Source organism: Pelodiscus sinensis, chromosome 24, assembly GCF_049634645.1.
Source record: "Pelodiscus sinensis isolate JC-2024 chromosome 24, ASM4963464v1, whole genome shotgun sequence".
Lineage (NCBI taxonomy): Eukaryota > Metazoa > Chordata > Testudines > Trionychidae > Pelodiscus > Pelodiscus sinensis.
Window position 1 is genome coordinate 10459094 of NC_134734.1, and position 17523 is coordinate 10476616.

At 60.7% G+C, this 17523-nt stretch overlaps 1 protein-coding gene across 10 annotated transcripts in view; it reads left to right on the forward strand.

Annotated features, from left to right (window-relative positions):
- Positions 1-373: 373 nt before the first annotated feature.
- KDM6B (lysine demethylase 6B) overlaps positions 374-17523 on the forward strand; it is a 42509-nt gene continuing 25359 nt past the window's right edge. For 3 of the 10 annotated variants that reach the window (XM_075908090.1, XM_075908100.1, XM_075908091.1), the window contains exons 1-3: positions 374-563; positions 5507-5634; positions 16441-16532. The gene's annotated coding sequence lies outside the window, so the exon portion shown is untranslated. Of the gene's footprint in view, positions 564-5506; positions 5635-9585; positions 9902-16440; positions 16533-17523 lie in introns of those variants that run through there. The other 7 variants (XM_075908099.1, XM_075908097.1, XM_075908098.1 and 4 more) reach the window with 4 other exon arrangements.

The window sequence follows — 17523 nt, forward strand, 5'->3', positions numbered from 1 at the left end:
TGCAGCCGCCCATCCATTCACCCCCACACCTACTGCTCCACATACTCACCCCATGCCTGCCCCGCCATCCGCCCCCTCCCTCCTAACCCTTTAGCCTACCCCTCTATCCGGCCTCCCTCCTCCCCTCGCCGGCCGCTCCAACCACCCACCCCTCCCTCCACCCCGATTGCCCGCCCCTCTGTCCCTTCCCACACCCCGTTCAGCCTGCCCCCAGACCCACGCGGGTCCCTGTCCGCGCGTGGGGCACTGCCAGCGAGTTCCGCGGGGCGTGGGGTGGGGGGAGGGGTGCCGGGAAGCTGGGAGAGAGGCTGGCTGGGCCGGAAAGGGGGGGGAGGGGGAGGGGAGAGGGGGAGGGCTGTCTCGGCCGGGGGGTGGGGGCTGGGCTGCTCCCAGCACAACCCGCCTCGGCTCTTTGTTTGAGTGGAGCCGGGCTGAGGCCGGGGGGAGAAGGCAAAGGCAGGCCGGAGCCGTACTCGCTGGCCGGGGAGCGGGGCCGGGGCGGATCACCCCCCGCACCGGGCAGCCAGCCGCAGCCCCCCAGTCGGGATCCCCGGGAGCCGCAGGTAGGGGGTGTTGTTCGGATCGGGGCCGGGATCGGGGCCGCGGCTTTGTTGGGGCAGCGGCGGTCGGAGGCCTGGCCCGGTCCGGCCCAGCTCGGCCCCCGCAGCCCTCAGGACCTTTAAAGGGAGGGACGGCGGGGCCGGATCCGGGGGGATCCGGGGTCGGGAAGAAGGAGTCACTCCTGGAGTCGCAGGGCTGTTCTCTCCCTTCCCCGGGGTAAATCGGGAGTCCGGGACTCACCGTCCGGTTCTCTTCTGTTCCTTGTGTAAATCGGGAGTCACGGGGCTCTGCTACCGGCGTAAATCCGAAGTCACTCCGCTGGAGTCAGGGCCCCGTTCCTCCCGGTGTAAATCCGGAGTCACTGCGCTGAAATAAGGGGCAGAATCCCCCGGTGTAAATCCGGAGTCACTCCGTGCCGGTTCCCGTCTGTTCTCGGTATAAATCCGGAGTCATTCCTGGAGTCACCCTGGGCACATTCAGACCTCGGCCCCAGGTCTGAATTCCGACCTTCATCTGGAGCAAAGCTAGTCCCGGATCCGGTGCGATCCGAATCCAAACCGAGCAGACAGGATAGATTGTTTTCTCAAGATGGGGGCAGGGGTTTGGCGGTTGCTGTGGGGGGCTTCATTGTGGGGGTCTCTCCGGTCTCTGTGTTTGAGGTCTGAATTCTTGCCATCCCAAGACAGTGTGCTAAGCCAGGGAGGGGGAATTCGGAGTTGGGGGGCCAGAAGTATTGTGCCCCAGCCAGCTGCCCTCAAGCTCCCTGGGACGTGTCTCCTCAAGCCCTACAGAGAGTCCTAAATGCAGAGGGACCTGGGGGGCTGTTGTAGGTGGGGGTTCTGCTTTAAGGGGGGCTCTGGGATACCCCTCAGTGGCTGGCAGGGGAGGAGCAGGTGGGGTTGGGGTGGGAACAGGATCTGACCCTTTAACAACCCAGAAGAAAGTGAGGCAGGTGGGCCCAGCCTGGGTTCTGCAGTTAACAGACCTCCTGGGGAGGGAGAAACGGGGGCAGATGGGGTGCCCCCCCAACTGCTGGGAAGCCTCACAGGTCCCAGCTCAAGGGAGGAGGCAGTGTGGGGCTCTGCTGCGGTGAGCTTGGACTGGCAGTGGCCAAACCCACCGCTTGGCACCAGCTCACTCTGGCCCTGGGGCAGACACTGGCTGGCTCAAGGGAGCAGAGAATGGGGCATGGAGCCTGTCCCCTCTAGGGGGCGCTGGCTCACACCAGGGAGGCACATTGGCAAAGGGGTTCACCTTTGGCCCATTGCGGTGGGTCCTGGGGAAACGGCCAACCCATGAATCTACCTGGAGCTGGAAAATTCCTGTTCGGGATTCCTGTGGCTTTGGTTGTAGATCGGGAATCGGGATGTGGGGGGGGGGAGGGGACTTTGAGGGCACAGTTCATCTAGGGACATGGCATAATGAATATGCACCTGCCCCCTCCCCCTTCTCTCCCTGGCTGGGAGAGGGAAGGGAGGCTCAGAGCCAGGATTCCTGGGTTCTCTTCTCTGCTCTGTAGGTGTGTGGGGGCTGGTGGTTAGAACGGTGGACAGGGAAGGTTAAGAATTCCTCAGAGGCGGAGGGGACATAGGGCACCTATTGAAGGCTTGGGGTGTGAATCAAGCTTGTGGGGTGGGAAATGGAGGCACCCCCATTGAGCAAGGCATGGAGCAGGCAGCTGGTGCCCATTGGCTGGGCTGGGAGAGAACCAGCTATGAGCATCACCCATAGCTCCATCCCAACAACCCCCCAGGTACTCCTGTGTGAGTGGGGGACAGCTGGGAATGGTGCCTCACCCAGGCCAGGCCTCCCCCAGCTCTGCTGGTACCCTCCACTCCTGACCTGTAGCCCCTCTTAACCCAGCCCAGGGCTCCCCCCAGCCTGGCTAGTGCCCCTCATTCCCCCCAGTGCAACCCAGCAGCTGGCCTAAGGTGTGAAGTATCTCTTTCCTGGCAGGTCTCTGGGGTGCAGAAGGTGGGGCTAGTTGTGGAGTCAGTGGAGGAGAAGGCTGCCTCTCCATTGAATCCCCCTCCCCCCCGCCCTTAGGCTAGGAGCTGGGTGGGCAGCCGCAGGGTGTGAGGGGCTGGGATACAAGGCCTGGCTCCTGTCAGCTCTGCACCCTGGGGGGCTGGGGAAACACCAGCTGACTTCCTTCCTGCCCAGGGAGCTGAGGATGGGGGGGGGGTCAGCACGGACCAATCAGGTGTTTCCTCGTGCACACACCCCCCACTCCGGAAACAGTGCCAGACCCTGCCCAAGGGCCCCAGGAGAGAACCTTCCGCTGTCTGCTCCTCATGCCCCCCCACCATTTCCTCTCCCCAGGCAGAGCTGGGTAAGCCCACTGCTGGGTTGGCAGGGCTGCAGGTGGGGAGTGAGGGGCACCGGCAGAGCTGGAGGCAGGCAGAGGTTAAGCTGGGGCTGGATTTTCTGGTCTCTCTACATTTCTGGGGCAGGTTTCATTGCCCAGAGGGAAAGGAGCTGCCAGCCAAGCTCCCTCAGGCCCCTAGCAGAGCAAAGCTGGCAGTCTCAGGGCCTGTCACCTACAGATAGGCCATGCAGCCCCCAGCTGGAACCCTGGGGAGCGGGACTGAGACCTGGTGCACTTGTCTCAGCAGCAGGAGGGAAGGGAGGAGGAGAGAGGGAATAGGTTGAACAGGCATGAGAGGGGCCATGACCCTTGGGATTGGCGCCCCCTAGTGGGGACAGGCGCCCCAGCTGCCTGCCCTGCCCTACTCCCACCCCAGTTGGCTGGCCCTGTATCTCTAGCTCCTCTGACCCAGCCTCCCTGTGCAAAGGACATAGGGCCCGCCTCTCCCCATCTACCTTCTGACTTCACACACCCACCTGGGAATGGGGCTGGCCCTACAGGTGTAGGGGGTGTGGCTGTCGTATGGGAAACCAAGGCGGGGCATGGCATGGGGAGGGGTAATCGCCCCGCGGTCTCACTGGCTAGGAACCTCCCCTGCGGAGCTTAGATCCAGCTCACACCTGGCATTTTCCCAGAGATCTTGGGGCCAAGTAGCTTCCTGTTCCTTCAGTCCCCCACAGAGCCCTTTATAGGCTCCTGCCACAGTCCTGGCAGTGCCCCTCACTCCTGATCTGCAGCCCCTGCCACCCCAGCTGGTCCCCCTTGCTCTTGACCCACAGCCCCTGCTAGCCCAAAGCTCCCTAGGCTCGCCTCTTGCCTGTGTCAGGCCTGGGCTCCAGAGTGGAGTCCCAGGGCTCTGGGCCCAGCTGTCCCACCCGGCCCCCTAGAGCTGTTACATCAGGGCCTGCTTGATGTTGCTGGGTCTTGCATCATCAAACAGCAGCACCTGGTGTGGAGGTGGAATTAAAACTGCAGGAACTGGGAGGGAAATGGGGGCTAGTGGGTCAGAACAGGGGGGCTGGGAGCCACGACTCCTGGGTTCTCTCCCCACCTCTGAGAGGGGAGTGGGGGCTGGTGGGTCAAAGCAGGTTCTCCATGGCTGGAACTCTGTTAGCATCTGCCCAGACACAGTTTTGTCCCCCATCTTTCTCTGGGCTCTTGGCATCATCTCCATCTTTCTCCCTCCAATCCCAGCAGGCCTTTGGAGCAGCCAAGAGCTGAACAGGGGCCCTGGGCAGGGGATTGATAGCCCCTAGTTCAGGCAGGACATGGGCTGGTGGGGGGGAACTGGCACCCGCCCTTCTGCCAGCTGCATCGCTGGGAGCTTCCCCCCACATACACCAGCTCTGAAGGGCCTCTTGTCCTGGCTGGGGGGCATGGCTCCCCTCCCTCTCTCCATTGTCCGTGCACACTGGGTCATTATCCACTGGGGAGGGGTGGGATTCCATCCCCCACCACACACTGCCAGCTCTGTGTTGCGGCTGGCAAGGGCCTGCCCTGACGCCCACCCTGAGTGGGGCGGGGGCGATTGCTGGTATTAGTAGAGGATGTAGCCTGCAGGGTGTGTCTGCCCTAGCAGGGTCCCTCCCCAGGGTGGCTGCCCTGATAAGCTGGAACTTTTGGGTGCGGTTGCAGGAGCCTGATCTCTGCTGGATCCTGGTGCAGTGGACAGCCCAGAGAGAGAGAGAGAGAGAGACACACACACACACTCGGACACACACACACGGCACATGGACACACACACACACACGGCACATGGACACACACACACACTCGGACACACACACACACGGCACATGGACACACACACACACACGGCACATGGACACACACACACACTCGGACACACACACACACGGCACATGGACACACACACACACACACGGCACATGGACACACACACACACACGGCACATGGACACACACACACACACACACACGGCACATGGACACACACACACACTCGGACACACACACACACGGCACATGGACACACACACACACACACACACACACACACACACACGGCACTAAAATACAGCAGGGGGCTGCGGGATGAGAGTGAAGGGCACCACCAGGACTGCGAGGGGCAGGGTTGAGCTAACAGGGGCTATGGGTCAGGAGTGAGAGGGGCCACCAGGGCTGAGGAAGGCACACAGATATGGGCTGGGCTGCCATAAAGAAAGCAGCTTGGTAACTGAGTGTCTTGTCCCTGCCTCCCAGTTGCCCCTGAGCACTTCAGTTAGTGAACTTCCCACTGCGGTGCTGTCTACCCCCACATGTCCCTGCTGGTTAGTGCTGAGATGTGGCCACTTCTGGGGTGGGGTGGCTGGTTACACAGGAACCCCTTTCTCGGCACTGAGATGCAGCCACCTCTGGTGCAGGCACAGGTATCCCATGCCTAGCACTCTCTGAAGTTTGATAGGATGTGGGGGGATCCAGTCTGCAGGGGGATCCAGCCTGCAGCTGGGCTTGCCCCAGGCACCTGGCCTTACATCTGGGCACTCCCAGGGGGCAGGAAATTGTCAGGCCTTCACCAGTTGTTCCTCACTGTCTGTCTCTGTCTCCCTCCCGCAGGACCACCACCACTCATTATGGCTGGGGCGTAGCCCCCTACTCCCCACCAACTGCTCTGAGCCATCCTGTGTGTCCCTGGAGGGGGTCCCGGCCAATGAGAGAGCAGAGACAAGGTCCCTCCTACTGCGGTGAGTGATTGACTCCCAGTATTATCCAATCCTCAGGAAGTGCCCCCCTCGTCCTTAGGAAGAGTTGAGAGGGGTCCCCAGGTGGTGCCAGACATGGGCGCTTCTTGGTGAACCATTGGGGGTGCTGTGCTGCAGGGAACCTGAGGGAAGGGGCATGTGCCATGTTACACCAGCCATTGCACTTGGCCCTAAGTGGGGTGTGTCCTGGGACGCCTGGCTTACCCCCAGCAGGGCTGTCCCAGCCTAGCCCCCAGTCTGCCCCTCCTCCCCCATCACACCCTCTGAATGACAGACAGAGACCCCTCCTCTTCTCATCCCACGCCCAGCCCTGCCATCTCTGCTGCCCCTTGTGTCACCTCGTCCGGGTGGAGCCATGTGCAGGGGGACGGTACAGGGCTGCTTTTCCCAAAGCCCTCCTGCCATTGCCAGCATGGCCCCAGGGATGGAAGACACCAAGGTAGATGAGCATATGGGAAAACCCCAGCCCCCCACTCCGAACCTGTCCCCATCTGGGACTGTGCAGCTCTTCACCAGCCTGCGTCCCACCCCAGAGGTGGCTGCATCTCAGTGCCAGGCGAGGGGTGCCATGCTGCCTGTACTCCTTACAGATCCGGGCTGACAGCTGTCCCTGCATGGTGCAAAGACAGGTGACCACTAACTCCTTCTGAAACACACAACATGGCCTGCGTGTGGACACCTTGGCACAGCCACACCAGCCCACACGCTGACCTGCACACCAGTGTGCACTCTGAGCACATACACACTTGTATGGACACACATGTGCTGATATGTGAGGTTGCTGAGCAACATGCCTGTGCAGATGCTTACACAGTGGCATGGACCCATGTGGTCATAGACATGTGGACATACACTCATGGACAGGCGAACAAACATACCTGGCAACAGACATGCACAGATGGATGTAGTTGTGCACACGCCCATAAGTGTGCTTGCACAGACATGCTGACACACTTGCCTGATCACTGCTAACAACACACATTTATAGGGACCCAACACGTCTGCTGTTGCCCCTGTGCAGTGTACAGACACGCACACTAGTGAACTCACGCACAAGTGGAAAGACATTCTCCCATGGTTGCACAATGATCACCTATAAGGCACCTGTCTCCTCTCACACAGTCACAATACATCCATCCCCCCTCACACATGCAAACACACCTATCACCCATTGCACACACATTCATGAGCTCACACACAGGGGGAAGGCTGTTGTCCCACAATCATACAGTGATCCCCCCCAACACATCATCTCACCTCTTGCAAATGTAGGTACACCTTGTCCTGGCTCAGGACACTTCTAGTGCCCTGCTGTACGTGCACACATCTCTTGTGCCATTGCACAAGAGCCACCAACACTACATTCAGTCTAGGCACACTGACCCGATGCTTTCCTGCTACATGCCTGTCCAGTTACCCTCCCCGTGGCTCCGCCTGCTGCTGCCAGTTGGGTCCTTCCCCAACAGCCGCGGGCCTGGCAGCTAGAAAGGCGGGGGGGGGGGGGGGTGTTCTCTGCGTAATTGGGAGAACAAATGAATCACACTCTCCCCGCCCCCAAAGACCGCAGGCGCCCACCCTCTCGCCCGTCATGACCTTAAAAGGCTCCGCTGCAGAGTTAACCCCATGCTGCATCCAGCCACACGCTGCTGGTGCCCCTCACTCCCACCCCGCAGCCCCTCCCCCACTCTGCTGGTGCCCTCACTCCCACCCCGCAGCCCCTCCCCTGCTCTGCTGGTGCCCCTCACTCCCATCCCACAGCCCCCCCCGGCTCTGCTAGTGCCCCTCACTCCCACCACATAGCCCCTCCCCCGCTCTGCTGGTGCCCCTCACTCCCACCCCACAGCCCCTCCCCCACTCTGCTGGTGCCCCTCACTCCCACCCCACAGCCCCTCCCCCGCTCTGCTGGTGCCCCTCACTCCCACCCCACAGCCCCTCCCCCGCTCAGCTGGTGCTCCTCACTCCCGACCAGTAGCCCCTCCCCTGCACTTCCAGTGTACCTCAATCCTGCCCCACAGCGCCTCCCCCGCTCTGCCAGTGCTCCTCACTCCCAACCCAGCCCCCCCCCCGCTGGTGCTGCCCCTCAGTCCTGAACCACAATAGAGCAATATTAACCCATTATTTGCCAGCTTTTGAGTGAGTAGCTCAATCCAGGTGTTCAGTGTCCAGGGGGGATGCTGGGGGGCAGGGAATTCACTCCCCTGGCAGGCAGGGCTGGCCCAGGGCAGGGCTAAGAGGTGTTGTGGGGCAGGAAGCGAGGCAAGGGCCCAACCCTGCCTGCCAGGAGAGAGCGCCCCCTGCGGAGTCCCCACCACCCTCACTGCCCCACAGTGCCCCCTAAGCATTGCCCTGGGGCCAGCCCTGCCTGCCAGGGGAGTGCCCCCTCCTGAGCCCTGCCCTGCCCCATATCATCTGCTAGAGTTGCTGGGGCGCCAGCCATGGGGCAGTGAGGCAGAGGAGTAGGACAGGAATTGGACCTGATGCCTTGGGTCCTAGCTCAATGGGGGCTGCTGTCTCCTGGTTCCCTGGGATCACCTGTGGGGATGGCTGAGGTGGGAGTCTCTGTGTACTCCTCTTCCCCCACCCCACAGCCCTAGGGAGGAATTTCCCATGTTGCTCTGGGGGGGCCAAGGGAGGGGCAGGGTGCACCCACCACACTGTGATATGATGCCCTGGCACCAGGGGCAGCCCGTGAGGCTTGGCAAACTAGGCAGTTGCCTTGGGCGCCGCCGGCCCGGGCACCCAATGATGACGTCACGGCCATTGACAGCCGTGCAGGTGGGGGCGCCGATCCTGCCTTCCGCCTGGGGCGCCAGCTGTCGCAGCCGGCCTCAGGCCGCTCCTGCCTGGCACAAACGCTCCTGTCATGTCCCCCCAAAAGAGCTCTGCCCCAGACAGAGCTGTGACCCTGAACTGGAGGGGCCTGGATCCTGAGGTGATGGGCATGGGGGAAAACCCCGCATAGTCCATTCAGTGATTCCTGTTTGTGTGTCATTGTGCTGGTGTGTCACACTATGCATGGGGTTGTGTCTCCTGGCTGTGTGCGCACATGACTGAGTGATAGTGTAAGTGAAGGTTGTCTCTCCCACGTATGTGGCTCCATGTGTGCACATGTGGGTGTGTGAACTGGGGTGTGTGGTTATGTCTTTTCAGAGTGATTGTGCATGTGTGTGGTAGTTGTCTCCTCTGGCTGTGATATTGTGGGAGGGCTGTGACTCAGAGTGTGTGTTTGTGTTTGCTGTATAAATGATTGGAAGTGGGGGGATTGTGTTTCTTGACTGTGTCTCCTTTGTGAGTGATTTTGCATGTGTGTAGTTGGGTCTCATTGTGTATGGCGCTGTGTATATTTGGGTCTCTTTAGTGATTGTGTTGGTGATATTGAGTGTGCATGGCTGAAGCTTTATGTGTGTGTAGCGTTTCTTTGAGTGCCTGTGTTGGTGATACTGTGTGTGTGTTTGTGTCTCTGTGTGTATGGATTTCCAAATATGTGTGTATCTATGACATTGGGGGGAGAGGGAGTTTCCTGGCATGTGTGTCAGTGACATTATGTGTGGGGTTGTGTGTCAGTTTGTATGGACTTCCTGGGGTATGTGGGGTTGTCTCTGAGTGTATATCTCCAGTGTGTGTGTGTGTGTGTCTGTGACGTGTGTAGGTGGATCTCGCGGTGTGTGTGTCTGTTTCTCTAGAGAAGGGAGGAGGCGGGGAGCAGCCAGGATTCCCAGGGGGCCAGTGGGATCTGCTCTCAGCCGTGTGGGGCAGGGCTGGAGGGTGGCCTGGGGTACCCAAGGGGCTGTCAAGATTGGCTGGGAGCTGAGTGGGGTAGGGCTGGGAGTGGCATGGGGTTGCCAGGGGGTGGTCAGAACGGCTGGGGCAGGGCCAGGAGGAAGGGGGCGGGGGAGGGGGGGATATGATGTCAGCCAGGCGCTTTAAACCGGGACAAGGGCGGGCGCAGCTGAGTCACGCTGTCCGGAACCCATGGCCGGGCTCCCCCCCCCAGCATGGTGGCGGGAGGGGGGACCCCAGGCGCGGGAGGGGGGGGAAGAGGAGGAGCTGACTTGGCACCAGAGCCAGTTGGGAGCCGTCAGCGAGCGAGTGCAGCACACGGAGCATCTGCCTGCCTTTCTGTCCTGTTCGCCTGTCTGTCTGCCTGTCCACGCCAAACCTGCCCCCCTGGTGGCACCTGGGACTTACACACACACCCCGCCTCCACAACCGGCTGGAGGGGCACAGGGCTCCCCACGGAGGCCAGGAGGTAAGGCTGAGCCGAGAACCCTCCCCATGTGCCATTGCTGTGTCTCCCTCGTGGGTGCCGGCGATGCTGGCCAGGTATGAGTCGGGTGCGGGTGACGGGACCTCTCCCCGAGGCCTGTGTCTGAGATTTTGTGTGTGTATGGGGGGGTTGCTTGTGTAAATTAAATGAGTGTGTGTGTTTCAAAGGAGAGTGGGATTGTGTGTGTGTTTCAGAGGAGAGTGTGATTGTGTTTGTGTCTCCAAAGTGTGTTTTGCATTTGCGGTGAGGGGGGTGCCTCTGTGTGTGTGACAGTGGGGCTTCCAACTGCTGGGCTGTGATTTTTGTCTCTCCTGTGCATGGTGTTTGATTGTGTTTCTCTTCAAATCGCCTGTGACTCATGTATGGTGAGTTTGTCTCTAGTGTGTGATTATTATGTGTGTGTCCAGTGAGACAGTGTCTCTCTTTTGTAGGGGGAAGGTGTGTGTGTGTGTGATTGTTTCTTGCCTGTGTGTTTGTGCGTCTCTGATGTGTGGTGCATCCCAAGCATGTGCCTCTCTCTCTGCCCTGTCCTTGTGTGTCCCCCCAGTCAGTGTGTGCATTGGGCGCATAGCCATCTGCACTGTGAGGTGTTTTGTTGTTGTACCGGCACGCTCACACCAGGATGTGTGTGTGTGCTCATTGGAGTGGATTGGGGGTGGGGGAAGGCCAGAAATGTGCCATGTCCTTCCCCCCCAGTTCACACATGAAGGAGGGAATCCCAGAGCTATTAACCCTCGAGGGCCAGGGACTTCAGTGTGCCAGTCTGGAGCCTGGGGGGGGGGGGCAGTCCTACGCTTTCCAGTGCTGGGCATGTGTGTCACTATGTGTGCGGGTCTGCTGTGTGGCAGTGTGCATGTGTCACCGTGTGTGCAGATCTACCTGAGTGTGTGTGTGTGTGGGTCTGCCCATGTGTGTGACAGTGATTGTGTGTCACTCTGTGTGCGTGTGACCGTGTGTGTGATTCTGCTTGTGTGTGAGACGGTGATTGTGTTGTGTCATTCTGTGTGTGTATTACTGTGGATGGTGGGAGTCTATCTATGTGTGTTTGTATGTGTGTGTGTCTTACACATATACACACAAACTATGCTATGGAAAGGGGTTGCCCATGTTTGTGTGTTATTGTGTGTTGGTCTGGTTGTGTTGTGTCCCACTGTGTATGGCTCTGCCTATGTGTGTCTGAGTGTTCATGGCTGTGTGTGAGTCACTGTGTGTGACAGTGATTGCATGTGTCCCTCTCTATAGCTTTGTGTGTGTGTGTGTGTGTGCGCGCGTGTGTGTGAGCAACAAGGTTTGTGCGAGTGGGTCAGGGCATGAGTGGGTCTGACAGCGTGTGTGACATCAGCTGTGTGTGTGAGAGACACTGTGCGACGGAGCCTCTGTGACTTTGCACTTGTGGGTCGCTGTGTAGCAGTGTGATATTGTATGGTTCTCTCTGGCAACCCATCACGTTACCTGTTTACCAGGGGATGCCATGTGTGCATGACGCCATGCATGTGACGTGTGTGTCTGCCTCCTGCTCACTGGGTGATGCTGCCGGGTGTCAGTTGTGACTGACCTTGTGTGGCGATGGGTTGTTTCTCCACGGGCCTGAGACTGGGTCTGCTCCTGGCTGACGCTGTTCGTTTGTGGGTCTGAGTGTGTGGAGGAGTGGGGGTGGCAGTTGTGATAAGCATTTTGCTCCGTGCACACGGAAAGAGAAGGTTGTCTGCGGTGCTGACTCAGCGCTGACGTGACTGTGATCCTCCAGGGGATGGGGGTTCCCCAAAGCCTGTCATCAATGAATCTCCCTCCCCTTCTCCCTGGGGGAGTTTCCAAATCCCCCACGCTGGCTGGATCCCAGGTTTCCTCCCCCAACGGGTCAGACTTGCTTTCACCCTTGAAGGCCAAATTCACTGGGCACCCCCAGCCATGTGAGGGGGCACTGGACGCAGCCCAGCACATGCTAGGGGCGGGGGTTAGAGCTCAGAGTGCAGCCGGGGGATTCAGATTGGGGGGCCTGAGGAGATGCACGGAGAGGGGAGTGAGCCTGTCTGTGGGTGTTCCTTTTGGTGCACGCACGCGCGCCTGTCACTGTGTGTGTGCGGGTTTCCCTGTGTATCCCTCCCCTCCATAGGCTATGAGCTGCTGGGTGATCCTGCCAGGAGGCGCCCCAGGCTGGTGCTGAGGAGGTAACCACCTACCCCCATTCTGCACTCAGTAACCCCTCCTCCAACTCATAGAAGGAGGCGGAGCGAATACAAGCCCCTCCCTCCGAGTATTGCCAAGGCCCAGTTGTCTGGATCTCCCCATCCCCTCCCTGGCACACACATACTGATCAGCCCCTTGGGGTCCTCCTTCCGCTAGCGCCCCAGTTCTCTTTGCACGGCGCTGCGGTCACATTCGTTCCCCCTTCATTAATTCTGAGCTGTGCTTGCTCTTGCCGACATGTGCAAGGCTCAGCAAGCTTGCACGCCTGCCACTCTGCACCCGGACCTCTCAGCTGCACAGCCTAGTTTGCTCACACATACGTGCAGCCCCATTCACTTGTGCATGGCCGCTGGTCTGCTCTTTACACATATGCTCACACCTACCGGTGCCCCTTGCATGCATGCATATGCACATGTGTTCCCTGACATCTGCATTGTCACACACATTCTTACATGCACACCCAAACACTGACTTCTGTACCTGTCGCCTGGACTTGCACGATTGGTCTTACACAGTCACGCAGAGTCACTTGTGCACACCCATTTAAGCAGCCATGTTTTAAGCTACACCTCGCTTGTGTTTTCACCCATATGCGCATTTAATTCTGCACACTCATTTGCACATTCATGCTTTCAGTTGTGTTGGTGTATTTGTGCAGACATGCTCACTTGCACAGTCACTTTTGTACACACGTACTTTCTTACACATTGGTTTCTGTGGCACACTCATTTGTGTGCCCATGCTGTCGGCGACATGTACATATATTTGTGCCTGTTCACGATAACACTGCCCATCCACATGTTCCCCTCACACAAGTGTCTGCTCTCACACACTCACTTGTACACACTCTTGCATGCCAAAGTATCACCTCCCCATCCCCCACCCAGTGCCTCTGATTCAGGGATGTGGCTTCCCTTTTCTAGTAAAGGAAGAACCTAGACAGGAACCCGGATGCTTCATAGTGGCCGTGAAGGGGAAGTAAGAGGTCATTTCCCAGTGCCCACCCCCAGGAACTCCCTCTGCACCTGACAATGGGGCAGGACGGGTGCTGTCATCTCGCAGCGGGCACCAATCCGGCCCCTGGCTGGGGGCCTGGCTGGCTCAGAGGGGCGGGGTTGGGGCACGGGCAGGGTCTTTCTCACTCTGTCTCACGGCCTTCCTGGCAGCCGCTCTCGGGCACCGCTCGCCTTCCCAGCCAGCGTGGGTGGGATGGAGATTCCCTCTGTCAGCCATGGTGGGGGGAGGGCTGGGTGGCCGGGCTTACCCCGCCCACACTCTGCGCTGCACGCCCACCTCTGGAGCGCAGTGGGAGCGCCAGGTCCCATCAGGGTGATAGCCCGGGCAGGGCTCGCACACGAATGCTATGTGTGGAGCAGAGGGTGCTGCCTCCGCTGGTGTGTGCACCACTGCCTCTGCTGGTGTCTTGTGTATGTATGTGTGCCTGCACCTCTCTAAACCTCTGCCCCCTGCTAGTGTCTCTGTGTGTGTCTGTATCTGCACAACGCTGGAGTGTGTGTGTGTATGTCCATACAGTGCTGCCCCCTGCTGGAGGTGTGTGAGTACTGCTGCCCCATGCTGGTGTGTCTGTGTTTCTGTATCTGCACAAGACTGGTGTGTGTGTGTGTGTGTGTGTTCCTGCAGTGCTGCCCCCTGCTGGTATGTGTATGTCTGCACCACTGCCCCTGCTGGTGTCTTGTGTGTGTGTCTGTACCAGTGCGTGATGTTGTGTGTGTGTGTCTGCACCTCTGCCCCCTACGGGTGTCTCTGTATGTGTCTATCCACACAACGCTGGAGTGTGTGTGTGTGTGTGTGTGTGTGTCCATGCAATGCTGCCCCCTGCTGGTGTGTGTGTGCCCAGCTGTCAGCACAGGAAGTGCTATTCTGTGAGGTCCCCCACTCCCTCGTGCCCTTTTGGCTCCCCCATTCACCCCCCAACTCTGGAAGCGCGTGTGGGTTGCTTGCAGCGAGCAAATCTTGGCGGGCCTGTGGCCTGGCGAGATGGTATGTGAATAAACGGCCGCGGGGGTGAGGGGAGCGTGTGACACAAGGCGACTCAGCACCCTCCATGCCGCACAATCCTCCGCACGCTTCCTCTGCTCGCACACACGTCATGGGCCAGCTCTGAAATTCCCACAGCACGGGAGGGGGACTGTAGGGGGAGGGGAAGGTGTGTGTGAACATGCAGAGCCCCTGTGCATGGCTGGAAAGGCAAGATCACGTGTGTAAACATGCAGAGCACAAGTATGCAGCTGTGCACAAGGAGATGGCGTGCGTGAAAGCAAAAATGTGCAGGGCATGGGAACACGGGTCTGGGGACTTGGAATATATGGAGGAGCCCCAGCTCATGTGTCATTGGCATGCCTACATGTTCTTGGCCCTGGGCACACCACATGTGTTGGTGTGTCCCTGGTGCATACGGTGTGTTGTTAGCATGCCCACACGTGACAGGCAGGTCCATGTGCCACTGGCGCAAGCTATATCTACATACAGTTGGCGTGTTGGAGACAGCTGGCGTGTGCTGTACAATGCCTTGCCAGCCGTCCCGCCAGGATCTCCCTTGGGAACCCCCTCCGCACACTGGCACAAGCATCTGTCCCTCCTCCTGCCTGCCATGCCAGTCCCCACACGCTCCCAAACTTAGCCCCTTGGCTGCAGCCACATTTAGCTGCAGCCTTTACCGCTGGCCCCGGCAGCTGGCCAATTGCCTGTGTTCACACATCACCCCCGCCCCCAGCCCCGTGTGTCACCTCCCCGCCTCAGGGCCCGCTGGGTTCCAGGGCAGGGTAAGCCCCCATCAGTGTGCTCCATTGCCTGCCCTGGGGGCTGTTCTTAGGTTACAGCATATGCCACGTCTGTCATCCTCAACCACCACCCACCCCTTCCCCGGCGAATGGCCCAGCCACCAGACAGGGGGCCATGGGGCTGGGGGCGGAGAGCTGGGGGTGTAGTCTGGCTGGCATCCGTCTGGTGTGAAACAGCTGGGATGAGTCATGGAGGCCAGGGAGGGACAGAGCCAGTGGCTGACACTTCACCTCCCCCACCCCCCCGCCTCCAACGCCCACACCTGCTGCACTGTGGGGGGGGGGGAACCTGATATATGGGCCCCTTAGCAGCATGGGGCTCCCTCTGACATCTGTTTCCCTTCACTCCCAACCCACAGCCCCTGCCAGCCTGGCGCTGGGCTCCCCCAACCCTGCCGGTGCCCCTCACTGCCGACCCACAGTCCCTGGCAGCCCAGCGCTGGGCTCCCCCAACCCTGCCGGTGCCCCTCACTCCCGACCCACAGCCCCTGGCAGCCCGGCACTGGGCTCCCCCAACCCTGCCGGTGCCCCTCACTCCCGACCCACAGCCCCTGGCAGCCTGGCGCTGGGCTCCCCCAACCCTGCCGGTGCCCCTCACTCCCGACCCACAGCCCCTGGCAGCCTGGCACTGGGCTCCCCCAACCCTGCCGGTGCCCCTCACTCCTGACCCACAGCCCCTGGCAGCCCGGCACTGGGCTCCCCCAACCCTGCCGGTGCCCCTCACTCCCAACCCACAGCCCCTGGCAGCCCGGCGCTGGGATCCCCCAACCCTGCCGGTGCCCCTCACTCCCGACCCACAGCCCCTGGCAGCCTGGCACTGGGCTCCCCCAACCCTGCCGGTGCCCCTCACTCCCGACCCACAGCCCCTGGCAGCCTGGCACTGGGCTCCCCCAACCCTGCCGGTGCCCCTCACTCCCGACCCACAGCCCCTGGCAGCCCAGCCCTGGGCTCCCCCAACCCTGCTGGTGCCCCTCACTCCCGACCCACAGCCCCTGGCAGCCTGGCACTGGGCTCCCCCAACCCTGCCGGTGACCCTCACTCCCGACCCACAGCCCCTGGCAGCCTGGCGCTGGGATCCCCCAACCCTGCCGGTGCCCCTCACTCCCGACCCACAGCCCCTGGCAGCCTGGCACTGGGCTCCCCCAACCCTGCCGGTGCCCCTCACTCCCGACCCACAGCCCCTGGCAGCCTGGCACTGGGCTCCCCCAACCCTGCCGGTGCCCCTCACTCCCGACCCACAGCCCCTGGCAGCCCAGCCCTGGGCTCCCCCAACCCTGCTGGTGCCCCTCACTCCCGACCCACAGCCCCTGGCAGCCCGGCACTGGGCTCCCCCAACCCTGCCGGTGCCCCTCACTCCCGACTTGCAGCCCCTCCTGCTGTTCTTCCTTCTTTGCCCCCCTGAAGCCCTACCCCCCATTTTCTAAGAGCAGTCAGTTCGCTGCTTGTGTCTAGCTCCTCCCCCGATTCTCATTGGCGCTCCCCTGTCCCGTCCTGCCCCTGTGACCGGCTGGTTTCCCTGTTGGTCTCTTCCAGGCTGCCTTAGAGGACAGATGGGAAGGATGATTAGCAGCCAGATGAGGGGCAACGTGTGATTGGCTGGATTCCTGGAGAGCGTCGCGTAATAGGTGGGGCCTTGACGTGTGGGGCAGGGGGAGCGGCAGGGTGGGAGGGGTTTGCCCCGCTCCTTGGGGCAGAGCCAGCAGCAAAACTGCCCCCCACACACATAGTGTTTGAATTGGGCTGCCCTCCCCAGCCATTACCTCCCCTTGCCTGGCCCCAGCCCCTGGTTCTGCCCCCTCCCCCCCTTCCCCTCATTAACCCCTCCTGCCCTGGCTCTGCCTTCCCCTCATTAACCCCTCCTGCCCTGGCTCCGTCCCCTTCCCCTCATTAACCCCTCCTGCCCTGGCTCCGTCCCCTTCTCCTCATTAAACCCTCCTGCCCTGGCTCCGTCCCCTTCTCCTCATTAAACCCTCCTGCCCCGGCTCCGTCCCCTTCCCCTCATTAACCCCTCCTGCCCTGGCTCCGTCGCCTTCCCCTCATTAACCCCTCCTGCCCTGGCTCCGTCCCCTTCCCCTCATTAACCCCTCCTGCCCTGGCTCTGCCTTCCCCTCATTAACCCCTCCTGCCCTGGCTCCGTCCCCTTCCCCTCATTAACCCCTCCTGCCCTGGCTCCGTCCCCTTCTCCTCATTAACCCCTCCTGCCCTGGCTCCGTCGCCTTCCCCTCATTAAACCCTCCTGCCCTGGCTCCTTCTCCTTCCCCTCATTAACCCCTCCTGCCCTGGCTCCGTCCCCTTCCCCTCATTAACCCCTCCTGCCCTGGCTCCTTCTCCTTCCCCTCATTAACCCCTCCTGCCCTGGCTCCGTCCCCTTCCCCTCATTAACCCCTCCTGCCCTGTCTCTGTCCCTTCCCCTCATTAACCCCTCCTGCCCTGGCTCCTTCTCCTTCCCCTCATTAATCCCTCCTGCCCTGGCTCCGTCCCCTTCTCCTCATTAAACCCTCCTGCCCTGGCTCCATCCCCTTCCCCTCATTAACCCCTGCTGCCCTGGCTCCGTCCCCTTCCCCACATTAACCCCTCCTGCCCTGGCTCCGTCCCCTTCCCCTCATTAAACCCTCC